Consider the following 18,383-nt stretch of genomic DNA (forward strand, 5'->3'; position numbering starts at 1 on the left):
CATCAGGATCGACGAGGCTGGACTACTACAACAACGTTGGGTTACAGGTAGGATCTAAACACTTGATTTCTTGTATGATAAATGCATATTTAGAGAAGGATTGCTCTTAATTGTCTTGTTTGTCACTAGAAAGCCTTAAGCTTCTAGGGAGGTTTGTTGTGTCCGCACTATCGACTCTTTCCACATGACAAAATGGCGACTCCACTGGGGAACTCCATTGATGTGAATGATTTTTCCTTTGTATGAAACTTTGATCTGAGAAAAGTCGTTTGTTTTCTGGTTTTTGGCTGTCTGACTATGTTTTTGGGTGGGCTAGCTTAGGGTTAAATTAGATTTTAGTTTTTCTTTGTTTTGCTAGAAGTACGCAGCCTCTGAGTTGAGCACAGTGCATACCTGTACGCACTGTAGCTTTGTGCACAGAGCGTACCCGCACCTGTGCAAACAGGTCTCCTGCGTACCCTATCAAAATTAAGAAAATTTCAATTTTCTTCTTTTTGCCTTTTAGATTTTGTTTTTAATTTGTTTTTTCTACCCAGATCCACTGGTTTTCTGCCATAAATCTTCACCTAAGCTTGTTTCATCAGTGTCGAGAGTTTTAGTGAAATTCATAGAGATTTTGCCTTAGGGTTTGATTTTTAACTAGTCCTGTAGTGACTTTGGCGTTAGAGGTTGTCAAACTTTGGATCTCCCTGGTTTTGTTCAACCCTCTTAGGAGTCGAACCTATCATAGAATTCATCCTTGTGAGAGACCTACCTTTGTGTCTTCTCTTTGCGAATCTCGAAAAATTTTGTTGATTGAACTTTGAATTTTATTCTTGAGAAAAAGAACAAAAGATTTTGATTTTTGTTTTTGACTAGTTTCTGGTTCTGCATTAACTAGTCCTTAGTTGCATTTTGACTGAGTAAAACATCCAGGAATCATCTTTAGTAGGCTTTTGCCTCGTTTGATTTAGTTTTTAGGTGCATTTCTCTAGATTTTCTTTTGAGTGAAATTGAGTTGATTTGATTGCCATAGCTTTTTTAACTTTGATTTTTGTTAAAGTAAGTTTTACATGCTTTATTAATTAGGAAAAAATACAAAAATATCTTTGGAAGGAAAGTTTGCTTTGGTAGCATTTGAGTCTTTGAAAGGAAAAGGAATTTTCGTAGAATAATTAGTGGTCATGTGTTGTATGTTTCGGAAAAGATAAAGAGATTGTTTCTTTGATTGTCTTTGCCAAGAAAGTTGTCTTTTATAAATTTTGCATTCTCCAACTCTCTTAGCTAGGGAATTCATTGAAAAAGAAAATTAGTATAAGTCATCCTAAGTGCATATTTTTGGTGGATTTGAGTCGAGTCTACACACCATCAGTTTCATCTCCGCTACCTTTTGTCTTAAAGAAAATCCATAAAAATTAACGCTTAAAGTAAAATCAACGTAGTAACTTTTTATTTACTAGGGCTCTGAAACACCAATATAGATCAGGCTAGTGTCTTGGAGTAGGAGAGTAATTAACTCTCCAAGATAGCAAAACCAAACAAGTAGCTTATCTTGTGGTAGGATAAATCCAACTGTTGCATTTATACTCTGGGAAAGCTCCTCTTAAAGGAGAAGCACGAGCTCATGTCCGAACCAGTGAGGGGATCAATCCTCCCTCGTTGGGAACGACGCCAGACACGCACGTATTACAAACGGTAAACCTCAGATTAACCATTGTCGAGGAGCCAGGGGTCACTTGTCGGGAAACCTTGGATTATTGTCAAGGAGCCGGCAAGGGGATTGAGCTTGATACTCTGCCCTTGCGTGCTGTCGAAGCGTAGACTATTCCCCCAGGTGTATTTGTTGTTGTTGGTAACCTTAGTGACCATTATCTTTAGGATTCTACCCGAGGTGACGGTGGAGGGAAGATCCCACTGTACCTGGAGCAGACGTCAGCTAGACTCACTTGGATTTTCCGGGGGGTTCACTTCACTCGAGACGGTTAAAGTGGAGGAACTTGTGCCGGTCTATTCATTAAGCAGGTTGCCGGGGTAACTGTTCCACCCTCCACTTCTGTACTGAATTCGGCGATGTTGGGCTTCATCACCAACTAGTGTTTTCGGTCCGGAAGGCTACTGTTTGTGTATGGTTTGACACCCTAGATTCTTTAGGCATATGATTCAAATTTGTTTGGTTCTTTAGAGACTTTAGGTGGTTTTCTTTGAGATTTTACTTTGTTTGCGTGTGCAGTAGTTAAAAGTTTTAACTGTGGCGGAATTACCGAGACAGTCCCGTAGACTTCGGGGCAAGTCTCCTGAGATTGTTACCGTGGCCGATTTGTTGAGGAAATCCCATAGATTGTGGGGCAAACCTCCTGAAGACGTCCCGAGTCATTACGAAGGTTTGAAAGTCCTTGTAACGCCTCCTAGTGGCAGTAAAGTAGGTTCACCTGAAGAAGGAGAATCGTCGTTGGTAGTCCATCCAGATTACCAAGGTCTAGAAACAGGTTATAATCCCAAAGCAGTTGCAGTTTCCGAGCTTGCTGGTAGTTTTTCATCTACTAGTGATATAGGCGAAGAACCTGAAGTATCTGAACTTGTTACTCCAACTTCTAGTGCACCTGATTCACCTAGGGTAGAAAGAGTTATCACCGAAAATCTTCCTGCTGGTTTGATAGCTATTGAAGAACTTGCTCCAGAGGAAGAATTTGGTGTTTCTACCCTTGAAGATCAACCTACTATTGATCTAAGGGATCGTGAATCCATCTTTTACAGTCCTCCTAGAAGTACTACTTGGTACCTTTCCTTAACCAATTATTTAGACAACTCAGGGATAAGTTTTTCTCCACCTCGTACTCCTTTTCCACCTGGAGGTATTTATACTCCTGTAAATATGTCTGGTCAGTCGTCCGTGTTCACTCAATCTCCTGAATCTTTCTTGTATGGCGGTCCTTCTGTTCCCTCTGGGTATCAGTCACTTTCTGGTACTTTTGCGGGAGCATCTCCTCAACCCATTGAACATGGGTTATTAGCTGGAAACAATGGTAATAGACCGTTGGGTGTAGGAGACATTTATATGATGTCAGGTTCAGTTCCCGGTTCTCAACCTCAAGGTGGCCAATTACCGCCTGGGGGGCAGCCTCAATTAACGCCTGGGGGGCAACCTCAAGGTACACAACTTGCGTCTGGGGGGCAGCCTCAAGGACAGTATGTACCCATAGTACAATACATTCCTCAAGGTCAACCCCAGCCTCAATATGTACCCCAGGGTCAACCTCAGTATCAATATTTACCTCAAGGGTATCAACCTCAAGGTCAAGGTCAACCCCAGTATTAGTATTTACCTCAAGGGTATCAACCCCAAGGTCAGTACTCGAGTCAAGGTTATCAACCACCCCAAGGTCCATCTTATGTTCAAGGTACGGGAAATGTGCCTTTCAATTATCAATCCTACCCTCAATTCGGTTATGGATCTCAATATCCTCAACCTGTCATGGGTCAATACCCCGGAATGAACATAGTGTGGGATCCATCGCAAGTTCAACAAGTGTTGCAGCCAAGCATACAGTTGTCATCTCAAACTGGACAACCGGTGGTTTCTGGTCCACCCCAGCAACCAGTCCAGTCTAATGTTCAAACTTCTGTACCTTCGGTAGTTACTCAGTCGCCAATTGCACCTAGTACTCCATCTCAAACGACTGCTGCAACTACCGCAACATCTGTTTCTTCCACCGCACTTACTTCTGGAGTATCGACAGCTCCGGTTTCTACTGTCTCTGCCACTACTCCGCAGACATCTTTACCATTGTCTGGATCCACGATTCAAACTACGGTTCAGATGCCTGTGGGGTAGCCTGGTTTAAGTACGGTTGTCACTAGTCAACCACAATTTGTTTATCAACCGTACCAGGGACAGTATCAATACGGGCCTGCTGTCCAACAACCGGTTTACCAGTATCAACCGTATCCTGGGTACACTTATCAACAACCACAGCAACCCCAGTACGGTCCGGTTAATCCTGGCTTTCCGGGAGGATACAATATCCTGAATGCGATTCCCGTTCCAAGTTATCCTGGATATCCTCCTCTTGGGACTGGTCTTGTGACCCAGAGTTTTAGGGATCCTAATTGTCAATTGCCGTTTATCGCAACTTTGGATTTACCAGACTTGACGCGCCTAACGAACGATCCAATAAATTATCTTCCGTTCTGGCCGCCAATGCCAAATAAGTTGCCCAGTGACATACCCAAGTTCGAATGTAAGTCTGGAGAGGATCCATCAAATCACGTGATGACTTACCACCTCTGCTGTGCTTCAAATTCTATCTCAGATGATTCGATCCGTTTACGTCTTTTTCAGCGTACGCTCATTGGTCTCGCGGCCAAGTGGTACATTGAGTTACCACGGGCCTCTTTTTATAATTTTAGTCAGTTAGCTACCTCGTTCTTAACACATTTTCAGTTGCCGGTCAGGTATGATAATGGCACCGAGTTATTAACTTCATTAAAATAGTCGACGTCCACTTATATTTGCGATCATATTCATGAATGGAGACGTTGAAGGCGATTAGTGAAAGTTTTTATCCCAGACCAAATCTTAGCTGAATGGTTTGTTAAATCATTATTACCGAAGATTACTGAAGACATAGCTAAGGCCGGAGTAGTTACTGAAGAGCAAGTAATTGCTCAAGCGTAGTACCTTGACTTAGTTTATACTTAGTCGGGTACGTTACACGAAAAGATCCCAGATCTTCCAAAGTCAAATCAAATTGCTGCTGCTCCTTCGAGGTCTCATGCTGCTGATGGTATGATTGGTACGGTAAATACTAAAAGCAAGAAGAAGTCTTCAAAGAATTCTTCGCCCATTATAACCTTACCAGACTCCCCGACAGGAGAATCTTCTCCTGAAATTTCCGCTGATATTCACGCTGTAGAGTCATCTACGGCTAAATCAAAAAATGGTGGGAAAAAGAAAGGCAAGAAGAAGGATAAAGCAGACAAGGCTCCAAAGGAGAAAAAAGAGAAGTCAGAAACCAATGACGAAAAGCGCAAACCTAGATATCCTTGTCTTATTTGTGAAGAGGATCATTTTACAAGAGATTGCCCTCATCGGGCCAAGGTTGTGAAAATCGTCAAGGGTTCCCCAACTCCTACTGTTTTGAAAGATCCATTTCCAAAGTAGGAGAGTAAGATGATAGGTTCTTCCTCGAGTGCCAGTGAAGAACCCATATTGATGATGTCTCATGTACGGATTGCGACTCGATCACACGATTATGGTAGTAAAAGTCCTGTTGATGGATCGAAAGAAGCAGAATCTTCTCAATCAAATCCATCAACCTCAGCTCCTAGTTCCGATCCACTACAGATCGAGAAACCTAACCCTGACTTAGTAATCAAACCACCCGCCAAGGGTGTACTTCGAAGGTCTGCTTTCAATCCGCATGTGAGAGCGGCCCAGAATTACAACATTGTTGAGGATTTAGCTGTTTCACCCTCAGAAATGTCGGCTTTAGAAGTGCTGCAATCATGCCCAGCACAGCGAAAATTACTTTTGTCGGCTATAGGAGCTGTTGATGTTCAGGACCCGAACCTAATAATCTTTGATCTAGAAAATAGTACACCGCATTTACCTCATCAGATGGCTTTCCAGATTCCAGTGATAGTAAAAAACAGGCCTATTCATCGGACTGTAATTGATGAGGGAGCTTCCACATGTATTATGTCGATTCAGTGTTGGAGATCGCTTGGTTCTCCTTCGCTGAACCAATCCCCGACAATTCTTAAGGCCTTTGATGGCTGTGGGTTCCATCCGTTTGGCATTTTACAGGATTTGCCTATAGGGGTTGAAGGAAAAACCGTTAGTCTGGATGTGGAGGTGGTTGATGCCCCTCTAGACTACAACCTTCTCTTGGGTCAAAGTTGGTCTTACGCTATGACAGCGGTCGTCTCGTCGGTCTTCAGAGTTATAAAGTTTCCACATAATGGCAAGATCGTGACAATAGACCAGCTGGCTTTCTTTTCATCCGACCCAGCCTCTGCAGAGAGTATCCAGCATGTCGGTAAAACGACTATCCCTTATAAGGATGTTGGCGTAGGATTAGTTAAAGATTCCGGTTTACTGGGAACTTTTCCTTTTCCTCCAATCAATGCAGACCCTTCATTCACATTCATTCATATGATTACGTCAGATACTATTATTTACGATGATCCTTGGATTGTCCCATCTGAATCTGAGATAGACTCATTCGGTGATGCTATGCCTTTGAGTCCATTTGAAATTGCTTATGAAGCCGTGCAGTCTTTTACCGACCCGCGTTCAACCCAAATCGACCAAATGAATGTGGTCAGTGAGGAATCACTTTTCACATCAACCTCAGAACGGATAGCGTTTCCCAAAGTCGTGTCATCTGACGAGCAACTTCGCGAAATCCTAAGTGTAGACGATCTACCATGGGAAGATCTCCATCATAGGTCTTCATTTTTACCTGAGGATGATGGCTTTGAAAATGATTTTTCATCAATCTTTACGGCTGAATATGTCAAGGACGCTCAGAATCCCATGAAACATCCTGATTCAGAGTTGTATTTGGGAAACATTTCCCAAACTATTGCCATTGACATTTCAGTCAAAGCTGGAATTGTTGAGAACATTCATATAGGCGCCTCGTGTACAGATGACGAAATTCAAACATACAAGGCCCTATTTCAAGAATTTCGTGACGTGTTTGCCTGGTCCTATGAGGAGATGCCAGGAATTGATCCCTCCATTGTTGTTCATGAGATCAAAACTTACCCGGACGCTAAACCCGTTCGACAACGTCTGCGTCAGATACACCCTCGGAAAGCGGCTGCAATTAAAGCAGAAGTTGAGAAGCTGTTGAAAGCAGGTTTCATTTATCCGATCCCGTTAACGGATTGGGTATCGAATATTGTTCCGGTTAACAAGAAACAAGGAACAATAAGAATATGCATCGACTATAGGGATATTAATCGTGCTTGTCCAAAAGACAACTATCCCACGCCCTATATCGATCAAATAATTGATGATTGTGCCGGCAGTGAAATATTTTCCTTTATGGACGGTTTTTCCGGTTACAATCAAATCAATATTCTACCTGCCGATCAACCAAAAACGGCTTTCATTTGTCCATGGGGGACATTTGCTTATTGCAAACTACCTTTTGGACTTAAGAATGCCGGAGCCACTTTTCAAAGGGCAATGTCTTATGCGTTTCATGACATCAAACACATTGTGCAACGGTATCTCGATGATTTTCCTGCTCATTCTTTACATCGAGCTGATCACCTTGTCCATTTACGAGCAATCTTCATGAGGTGTAGGCATTATCGTATACGTTTGAACCCACACAAATGTGTCTTCTGTATAGAAGTGGGACGATTGCTGGGATTTGTAGTTTCAAAAGCCAGCATTCGTGTCGATCCCTCGAAGGTAGAAGCTATCATCAAATTGCCTCCTCCTTCGAGTCTTCGCCAACTCCAGAGTTTGCAGGGGAAAGCAAAATTTTTACGCCAGTTCATTCCTAACTACGCCGAGGTTACAAACGGTTTCACGCGGTTGTTGAAGCAGAACGCTCAATTCTCTTGGGATGAGATAGCTCAGCAATCTTTTGATGCACTTAAACACGCGTTAACCCATGCACCGTTGTTGCATCCTCCCAACTACAACCAAGATTACTTTTTTTACCTCGCCGCCTCTCATTCCACGATTGGAATGGTGTTAGTTCAGGAAGACGAAGTTGGAACGGAACATGTGATATATTATCTTAGTAGGACGTTAAATCCCACTGAGCTAAAATATTCGCATGTGGAGAAATTGGCCCTGGCAGCCGTTCAGGCTGTCCAACGTTTTCGTCATTACATTCTTCTCCGTAAAACCATAGTCATTTCGAATTGCAACCCTATGATCTACATTTTGACTAAAAAATTGCTAGGGGGCAAGTACTCTAAATGGATTGTTATCCTGCAAGAGTTCGACTTAGAATTTGAAAAATCTAAGTCTAAGAAATCTTTAGTTTTTGCAGAGTTGATGTGTGACTTCCCGCATGCTGACACGGAAACTGTGGTAGAGGAACCCATTGCGGATGAATCTTTGTTTCTCATCAGCACTTTAGATCCGTGGTATGGGGATATAATCGTCTATCTCCAAACCCAATCCTTTCGGCCCGAAGCTTCCAAGTCGGAACGTCGGAAAATTCGATTTCAGTCCCAACAATACAAAATTATTGGAGATACTCTTTATCGTCGTGGGGCGGACTTGGTTTTCCGACGTTGCTTAACTCACGAAGAGGCAGAAAGGGTTTTAAATGACTGTCACTCTGGGGCGTGTGGCGGTCATATGTCTGGGTATGCCACAGCTCAGAAGGTGTTGCGTGCTGGCTACTTCTGGCCGTCCATGTTTAAAGATTGTATCATTGCAGTCCGAAAATGCCACAACTGTCAAGTGTTTGATCGCAAGATGCGCGCACCACCAGCTCCTCTCCACCCTATAATTGCCGTTGGTCCTTTTGCCAAATGGGGTATCAACTTTATTACATGTAACCCTCACTCGGCCGGGGGGCATGCGTATATCATCCTTGCGGTTGATTATTTTACTAAGTGGGCCGAGGCGATGCCTACATTCGAGGCTGACGGCAAGACAGCTGCAATTTTCGTATTCAATCACATTATTGCTAGGTTTGGTGTCCCGCAAGCGATAATCACTGACCATGGGCGCCATTTTCGAAACATTATGATGACAGAACTTATAGGCCAGCTTGGTTTACGTCATGATAGTTCTACTCCTTATTATCCCCAAGCAAACAGTTTGGTTGAGTCCATCAACAAAGTTCTAGTTATCATGATCCAACGAATCATTGGTATTCATCGATCGAATTGGCACAACATGTTATTTTCAGCACTTTGGGCGTACCGAACCTCAGTGAAAACATCAACAGGGTTCACTCCTTTCCAACTAGTTTATGGTTTGGAAGCTGTGCTGCCTATTGAATGCGAAATCCCATCACTTCAAATGGCTGTCGAATTACTTCTAGCTACTTCCGAAGAGGAGAAGCGTTTATTATACTTAGCTCAATTAGATGAGACTCGACGCGATGCTGCACTGGCAATCGAGACTCATGCAAAACAGATGAAAGCTCAGTATGACCGTAACGTGACCCCTCGAAATTTTTCGGAAGGAGACCTAGTGCTATTATATGATCAAGCTAACAATAAATTAGGTGCTGGAAAATTCGTTCCTATGTGGCATGGACCCTACATTGTTAAGCAAAAGCTAGCAAAAGGGGCCTATGAGCTGGTAGATTTTGATGGGGACTCTTTGGGTAAGCCCAGAAATGGACTTTACCTAAAGAGGTATTATGCTTAAATGATGGGTGTGGAGATTTTAGTTAGGTTAGTTAGGTTAATTTCTCTTTATAGTTGGTGTGTTTGTTAGTTTAGACAGTGTGCTTAGCTTAGAAAGTGTGTTTTCGTCATTATTCTGGCTTATCTTGGTTTTACTCTTGATATTGCAGATGTCGATGCCTCTCCAAACGTACATTGGATTTGCTGATGGTGCTTGTCGTAGTACACGGAATATCTCTTCCACAGCCTGGGTTATCTATTCGCCCTCTGACGAGTTAGTTTCTGTGCATGGGGTGAGCCTCGGTCAAACAACAAACAACATTGCAGAATACAGTGCAGTGATTGAGTTATTATCTGAATCTATTTCGTTTGGGATTCGGAGTTTGATAGTGAGGTTAGATTCTGAACTCATTGTATTACAGCTTAATAGAGTCTATGCCATTAGAAATCCAGTGTTATTAAGGTTATTTTTGAGAGTGCGTCTTTTGGAACGTGAATTTGATTACATCGAATATCAACATATTCCAAGGTCTTTTAATACATTAGCAGATGCAATTGCTTCTCGAATGTTAGATAGACATTTGCGATAATCATACATGTAAATTTAAAAACATTTAATCACACATGTTTAACAAGATAAGCCGGTAATAATGATATATATATAGATAGGAGTGTGTCAAAAGTACATCGTCTTCGATCATAGGTTGCAAAACACCTTATGATCGGCAAAAATGATAAATACAAAAAACCAAAATGTCACATGTGTCTACAAAAAGTGACTAGCCAATCACTTGTGGCGCTCTCTATACGAGACCACTGCTCGCGCTACCCTACACAGGAACCTCCTAAAAGGTCCTAGGACTGCGACCACATAGCGCTGAAGTCAGATAGGAATATCGTCTATAGTCGTCTCTGGTATGTCCGCCGTAAGACGCTCTAGGTCCTGTTCCAACTCGGCTAAGGTCTCTGCGGCCGCATCCTGTGGGGCCGGTGCTGGTGCAACTGGTACTCTTCTCTCGAATGGCCGAAGATTGGCCGGACACTGTGGACCTACATCTGCATTTTGAAAATTGTCACTGTCAATTTTGAGACGATATAAAAAACAAAAAAATATAGATAATTTAAAAACTTGTGAAAAATGAAGTACCTCTGTCATCCCATTGTTCTCCCTGTGGAAGAACCATGTCCGGATCACCGCGAAAATCCACTCCGGCATAAGGAAAATCCTGGATCGCAAAGACCTGGTCCTCCAACTGGTGAAAATAACCCGCAGGAAATTGGACAACTCCCGCTCCCTCATCAGGATGCCGGGCCATCACCGCAACCCATCGCATCAACTTTGGCTCCCGAGGAGGCCCAACTGCAACAGTGAGATGTTGTGGGATCAGCATCGGAACCCTCTCTACGGCAAAGCTTACAACTAGAGGCCCATACCCAAAGGTCTTTAATTGCCCATTCTTTGCCCTAGTCAGTTGGCCCTTCATATTGGCCAACACAGCGTCACACCAGTTGAAAATGGTGCCTCGGTAGCAATCAATCGCCATCCGCATTTGGGACCCGGTGGCAATATGCAAAGCGGCTGCGCCGCAGAGTCTGGTAACTGTAAAGGCAATTACCATAAGTTCAGGCAGGGATATGTATTTGATCTCTATCCCTTTCTCCTGGTGCTGATTATTGCACCACTCTAGCCGGAGACTAGCAAGGGATTGGCCACCTGGCCTAGTCCCGGACAGAGTCAGTTGCTCGCCCCTGTTAGGCAAACCAGTGAGAAAGTATATGTCTGAGGGCTCTATCTTGAGCTGGTGCCCTCCGATGTAAAAACATTGATCCTGAACGTTCCACCTTTCAACCAGCCATTCTAAGAATCGCACCTAGGCCCTCATGCCAGGTATGGCCCAATATTTGTAGAGACCACATGCTTTCAAAGCATCAATGGAAGGTTGATGATCTATTGCGGCCAAATCGACATCTTCGTGTTCTCTTTCACGCCAATCAAGCATGGTGGCCAATCTACACACCAGAAAACATTCATTAGAATTCATTAAATCAAGAATTGATGGTTAGGTTTTGAGTTTGGGGTTTTGAAAATCGCTTTGCGCAGAGTACGCACCCCACGTTCAGAAAATAGAGCGTGGGTACGCAGCTGTTCTGAAGGTGGGCTGTGTACCCCGACCATTTTTCGAATGGAGAAAATGTCGGGGTACGCAGGTCACCCATGGGGCACCTGCGTACCCCGAAAAGCGCATCTTGAAACCCCAAAGCCCCCAAAAAATTAAACTAGGGCTTAAAATGAAATTCTAAACAGATGAAAACAAAGAGGAGGATGTTGTGAAATACCTGAAAGAGACGGCGCTCGATTCCGACAGTTGGATTCTCTGCAAAGTCCAGGGGAAGTTTCTTGTCAAAAGCCCTTTTCTCTCCCTCAACAGTAAAATGGTAAAAATGACATGGTAAAAAGTCTTTTTATAGGTTTTTTGGATAAATGAATGCTAAGTTTGTTTATTTTTCACCGTGAAAGGATATGTTTCAATGTATTTTTGCCTATCTTAAACAGGTATGAGTAATGTGTTGTTTTTGTGCAGGACAAAGGGACTTTAGGGTAAATTATCATTTTTCACGAACCAAAACATCAAAGTCATCTTTTAAGCCCTTTTCTGACTCCTAAAACATGAAAAGATTGCCAAGTGTTTCTTTTACACTCGTTAAAACGGAATTAAAAGACGGTCCCCTTATAGCCCTTTTCTGACCGTAAAAAACAGGAAAAGATGGCCGGGTTTTTGTCGTTTCAAACTCGATACTGGAAATAAAACGATGTGTCCTTGATCGCTTTTTACTTTTCAGGTTAAAGGCACTAATCATGAAAGTACTCCTTGGTTGCAAGATCAAGCGGTTCTCTCAGGTATTATTTTATACTTTTTCAGGCTTGGGAGACACAAATTTACGAAAATGTTCAACTTGGAGTCTTCTTTAGTTTTTTCAGACTCTCTAAAATTGAAAAACGCCGAGTTTCTCCTATACTGGACTCATTAAAATTTCACAGTAAAGGACCTGTTCGATTACAAACAGGAACGGACCACTCCTTCTTAGGGTTCGAATCAAAACTAAGTTGGACTCATCCAAAGGATGGGCTTATAATCAAGCATATGTTATCCTCCTCAAGCTTGTAAAAAATAAAGAGGTACTTGCCAGAAATGGTGGGGGAAAAGAGGGAAGAATGAGCCTATTTGTTATCCTTTGTCACAAAGAAAACCTTATTACCACTCTTGAACACGACACTTTTCATTCACCTGGGTTGGGAAATCCTTTGTCTTAAAGTTGATTAAACCGCTTTGAAAGTCTTCAACCGCTTCTGGGTATTAACTTTGGGTCAATCGTCGCCAAGCCATCTATCGTGTCGTTATGTGTTCAAGAGGTCTCTGCAAATAAACCATTCATATGCAAAATACTTGTCATCCATTTTGACCATCCCTGAGTCAGTCCTTACAGCAACATTTCTTCAACTTGAACTATGATTTTGTGTTGTGGGCTTGCCTGCAACGGGTCGCTTTCTATCGACATCAGCACATTATCTAGAGAGATGACTTAGAAATCGTCAGTACCTTGAAGTCTGCATGCATCAATGGCAGGTTTTTCGCCTTCGACGACAGTTTACATCATTAACTTTCGATCGAAGGATTCCGTGACATGTTCGACATCAACCCATTCATTCACATCTCATGGATTGTACTGGGTACTTTGAGAACCATTGACATCACTGGTGGTCTCTCTCACACTTGTTAACAGTTTACATCATTGACTGGTAATCAAGTGGTTTCTACCATGTTCGACATCAACTCATTTATTCGCATGGATAGAATCGTACCAATTCGAGAAGTAGAAATGAAGACCCTGGATCTAGTTTCCACCATCCAGGCTGCGAGGAGTTTTGTATTCATTATATAGTAGACTAATCATAAACAGATGGCTGCGTCCATACTGTGTCTACATGAGTCTATGATTGTGATGTACTGCAAAATCATTCCTGTATCAGAGTAGTAGTTAGAGTGTTAGTTAAAGTTTTCAATCTGAGTATGGGAATGCCTACCTCAGCGATGATAACATCTTATATATGTATTTTGTGTTGAATATTTGCAGGTTCCGACTGGGCTCTCCACAAGATAATCCTTGAAATGATAAAGTACTTCACCCTTCCTAGATGATATAAAACCCTAATCTACTACAGGCTTCGCACTTTAGGGGGCAATCTGTTACACTAAAAAATGTCACCATGGCTATTTGCAGTTAGTATGGCTCCATCAACTGTCATACTATCCTCCTTGGCAAGCCTCATACCTCTGCTCTCCATGTCAAACTCCAAAAAAGAGAGAAAGTCATTAAAAATCTATATATCTCTGGGTACGCAGTTTCTCTTAGCCTTACCTGCGTGTACGCACCCCAAGTTCACAATACCTGCGTACTTGTACGCTTTGTCTGTAAAGCAATGGGTGCGTACTTCTGTAAAGGTCAAAAGGCGCAAGTTTCACTCCAAAAAAGTTACTTGTGGTCATTTCTAGAGCATTCTAGAAGCTTGTTTGACGTGTATGAAGCGCCTCCAGATGGTTCATGTATCCCTACCAAAGAGGAACTTATCCCATCAAGAGGGGAGCTAATCCATCCAAAGAGGGGCTTATCCCATTGATGGTGGACCTGAATAACTTCCTCGAGAGCACTATAAATACAGGCATTGGGCCAGAAGGAGGAGAGGTTGAAAGCTGAACATTCCTAAGGGTAGATGCTGCTGGAATTAGGACTTCCTTGTAGAAGCTTGTGAGGAGAGATTCCCATCCTTTCTTGTTTCATTTGGAAGTGGGTGAGCTTATCAAAGTAAAGGAAAACTCTTGTTGGACCCTGGGAGGGACCTGCACAACACCAAGGCTCAGGTTGTAATGGTTTCTTTTGTTTCCTATTAATACAAATAAGTCCATTCTTCTCAACAATTTGTTATTTATGAGTTCTTTCATATACTCCTTGGTCTGTATGTTAAATATGTTTTGTTTTATGAGATATTCAGGTGCTATTTAATCGTTTGATTGTTAGTGAATGCAGGTTTCGAAGAGAAGGAGGAGCTCATCTGGATCGACGAGGCTGGACTACTACAACAGCGTTGGGTTATAGGTAGGATCTAAACACTTGATTTCTTGTATGATAAATGCATATTTAGAGAAGGATTGCTCTTAATTGTCTTGTTTGTCACTAGAAAGCCTTAAGCTTCTAGGGAGGTTGGTTGTGTCTGCACTATCGACTCTTTCCGCATGACAATTACAACTGTTATTATTAGCAATTCTTGTAAAACCAGAAGAACTCAGTGATTCATCCACACACAATTTTTGCAAGTTGTCTGGTTGTACACGTTCTTGTAGACATGTTTTGCTAGAAAATTTACATGGAAGGAACTCAAGTCCAACTGTTTGGTCGAGATCATATTCCAATGGCTTTTGGTATTTAGCAGTTTGATGAACTTTTCCATTTTCAAGAACTCATTTGTTTGGTTTGAGAACCATGGTTGGACCTGCACAGTGAACCCAAACTACAGGGTACTTAAGAATTTTTTGCAGCTGAATTATGCTTGTAGCAACACATTCTTTCCACTAAGGCACACATCGGAAGTTGTTTGACTTGTCTCTTTAAAATCAAACTGCTGCAGAAAATTGTCTTCAAATAGCACGAGGAATCTTGGATTTCGTTTTTGGTTTGATAATTTGGAAGTGCACCATGTCGTTGGTAACCACATTCCAAAAGATTACTGCGAGCAAAAATGCCTTTGTTTGTGGTATGTCATTATGGAATCGATTTTTGAATAATGCATTGTCACCTGTATAGTGAGCCAGCTATAGTTACCCCATCACTGCCTCCAGCATTTGATAACTGCCCAAATTCCTTGGTATACTGCCCATTAAATTACTCATCGTCTGTTTTATATATCTGAGATTATTACGTTTCCCAAGGCTCTAGGGGATTCTCCTTTCCAGATGATTGCCAAATAAGAAACAATAAAAGGCCTGAAACTTCAAGAAGCAACACCTGTAATGTAGATCCCATAACTAAAGATAACCATAAGCAATCGAATCATATTTTCTTTTTTTCTGCCACGGTGGATATCAATGTTTACATTTGGGCATTCGGTGCTTTGACCGTTTCAGCTCCCTTTTCTTTCTGTTTGCCAAAAATACACCTGGTTGAGTAAAAACCATCATGAGGGATTCAAATCCCTATTTCCATATATTCGCTCCATTTATCCACCTGGCGATTAACAAATCAGGTGCATCGGATAACTGTTGTGCATGATCAAGTGTGAAAAAGGTTTATGAATCTAGCAGACTTGTTTCAAATGCCACTGTATCGCATGTAATCTTCATGGGCGGTCTGATTTCTGATGATTTCACCACGAATACCACTAGAACCTTGCCAGGTCTCTTTGTGTTGTTGAAAATTGCAAAAAATAGAAGCAGTTTCGATAACGATTTTTGGAAATGTCGTTATGTTTTTTGAATGCCTGGATTTGTACATGAAAATTGCCATTTGGAGCTATATGGAGCACCATAAAATTCTTGTCCCAATCCTCTCAGGATTTGACAATCTGCAGATTCCCTTTTGCTGGGATTTGGTGACCACACAAAGCAGCTACACGTTCATTGCTAACACAATTTGGAAGCATTTCTTCCAAATAACCATTCCATTTTCTCTCAACATGGATCATGGAAAAAGCTTGCAAGGCTTTTTCTAAGCAACGTTGTGCTATTCTTTCACGCATTTCAATTTCAGTGGCCTGCTTTCTCTGCCCAGATCTTTGCATAGCAATACAAATTCTTAGTTTGTTTGTAGTAGTCCAAATTGCTCCAACATTCATCACCGACTATGGCGAGTGGGTCTCTGTGAGGATCCATGTAAACCGCACCAATAGAAGATGCAACTACCACGCGTTTCACTCCCATTTCTGCACATGCCTCCAGAATGTTCCTGGTTCCGCTCACTGCTGGCTCTATAACTCGCTCAGGGTCATTACTTATAAGACAAGCTGTGTGGAAAACATCGTGGCAGCCTCGGATAACTGTGACCAAAGCCTGGTAATCGAGAATATCAGCTTTAACAATCTCAGGCCTCTCTTCTGCTCCTTCCAGCTCTCTTAAATGTTTCATACTTATGCCCATCATCCGCTGGGTTGCTGTGAACTGCTCCTCTTACAATATAGCCTTTGGCAAGGAGCAGCTTGACGAGCCATGAGGCAATGAATCCTCCTGCTCAAACACATCTCCTGTAGCATAAGTCATTTATCTGCCTCCAGAATCTATAGCAAATCCAGAATCTTAGGAATCAGGCTAGAAAGTATAACTTCTGTATCGAGTTGTTTGGATTTATGGGACAAATGCCAATTTTTTGCGTGTGTCAGCTCTGTGCACTGTGCAGGCTGCCCAATGTGCCACGCCATGTGGGTGCACCATGCCAGTGTAAAATTACACTGCAGATTTGCACCCAATGCACCGCACGGCCTATGTGCGCCATGCCTTCTTCCAGTGCGCCGCGCTAAGCAAACTTCATCCATCTTCACCCAATTTCACTCTTACACACTAAACTCGCTTTGAATTGTTTCCTCTTTGCTTTCTTGGCCTGCAAATGAATGGAAAATCTCTCATCTAGCCATGGATTTAGATTCTTCTCTTCTCAAATCCGTTTTTGTAATGTTTCCTCGGACTTTTTGAATTTGAATGATGAAGCTTTGTATCAAATTCTACAGGGAATGTTATAGTAGAAGATTTCTTCTCCCCTTTTTTGGAAAACTCAAGTTTTATGGGTTTCACCGACACCAAAACTCCAGGAGGACCCGTCACCTCCGCTTTATAAGTCACATGTCCCTCTGCCTGTGCGCCGCGTGCATCCTATGCGTCGTGCGCTCCTTGTTTGCACCGCGCGCACTGTCGGCCTCTCCAACACTGAAATTCACTCTTCAACCTCCAAATTCAGCTTTCTCCTTTGGATTTTTGTGAATGTTTGACATGCACATAGGTTGTCAAAAAAAATGGATTTGCTTTACAATTTAATATAGCACTACTCTTTAATGGGATAATCAGGATTTTTGAAATCCACTGGTGGTCCTTCATTTGAGCAAATCACAAAACCAATTGTGCCACTTGGATATGTTGGAACTGATGTTCATGTATAGTGAATAGAGCCCTTGAAAGTCTGCCTGCACGTTGTGACAATATCTTGAATAACATGCATATGTAACCACAAGCTTTTTGCCTAACTTATAACTACACCTCCTGGCCTCAATGCTCTGAACATTGTTTCATAAAATGGTTTTCCAAATAGTTCCTCTGCAGGACCTACTGGATCAGTAGAGTCTACAATAATTGCATCATAAATTCCCGCCAGACATTCCCTCAAAAAAGGCAGTTCCATCACCGATATGAAGCCTTACACGAGGATCATCATAGCCTACAGCAACATTTGGGAAAAATTGTTTGGATACATTTATAACCATTTCATCAATTTCACATATATCAATTTGTTCCACCAAACTGTGTCGACATATTTCTCGAAGAACTCCCCCATCACCTCCTCCAACAACCAATACCTTTCTGGGAGATGAAATAGAACAAAGTGGAAGATGAGCTATCATCTCATGGTAGGCGCATTCATCTTTCTCTGTCAACTGAATCACCTTATCCAGAACAAGCACTTTCCCATATGTTACTGACTGAAATACCATCACATCTTGATATTCTGACTTGCCTTCAAACAATATATTTTCCACCGCAAATTCCTTCGAGTCTTTCATTTTCTTCTCTGACCTTCTTTAGCTGAAATGATGGTTCTTCTGTTTGTGCTTTTGTAGGGATAGGAGCAGCTATAGCTGCTACCATTGAAGAGCTGTACAACTTCGAAACATTTTGACAAATTACATATTTACTACAAAAACACATTTGATGATTTCTTCTTCAAAACAGGGTTTTGAAGAAGAATCAATCTTGCATTATTGACGATGACATTCCTGAAATAAAAACTTACTGAACCTCCCTTTGGCCTGC

At 42.1% G+C, this 18,383-nt stretch overlaps 1 pseudogene; it reads right to left on the bottom strand.

The window, feature by feature from the left end:
* Positions 1 to 17,400: 17,400 nt before the first annotated feature.
* Positions 17,401 to 18,133, bottom strand: LOC149226920 (spermidine synthase pseudogene; annotated as a pseudogene).
* Between the last annotated feature and the right edge of the window lie 250 nt (positions 18,134 to 18,383).

This window comes from Pinus tabuliformis, chromosome J (genome assembly GCF_031772625.1).
Source record: "Pinus tabuliformis cultivar Carrire ecotype Pingquan chromosome J, CPIR1, whole genome shotgun sequence".
NCBI classification, from domain to species: domain Eukaryota; kingdom Viridiplantae; phylum Streptophyta; class Pinopsida; order Pinales; family Pinaceae; genus Pinus; species Pinus tabuliformis.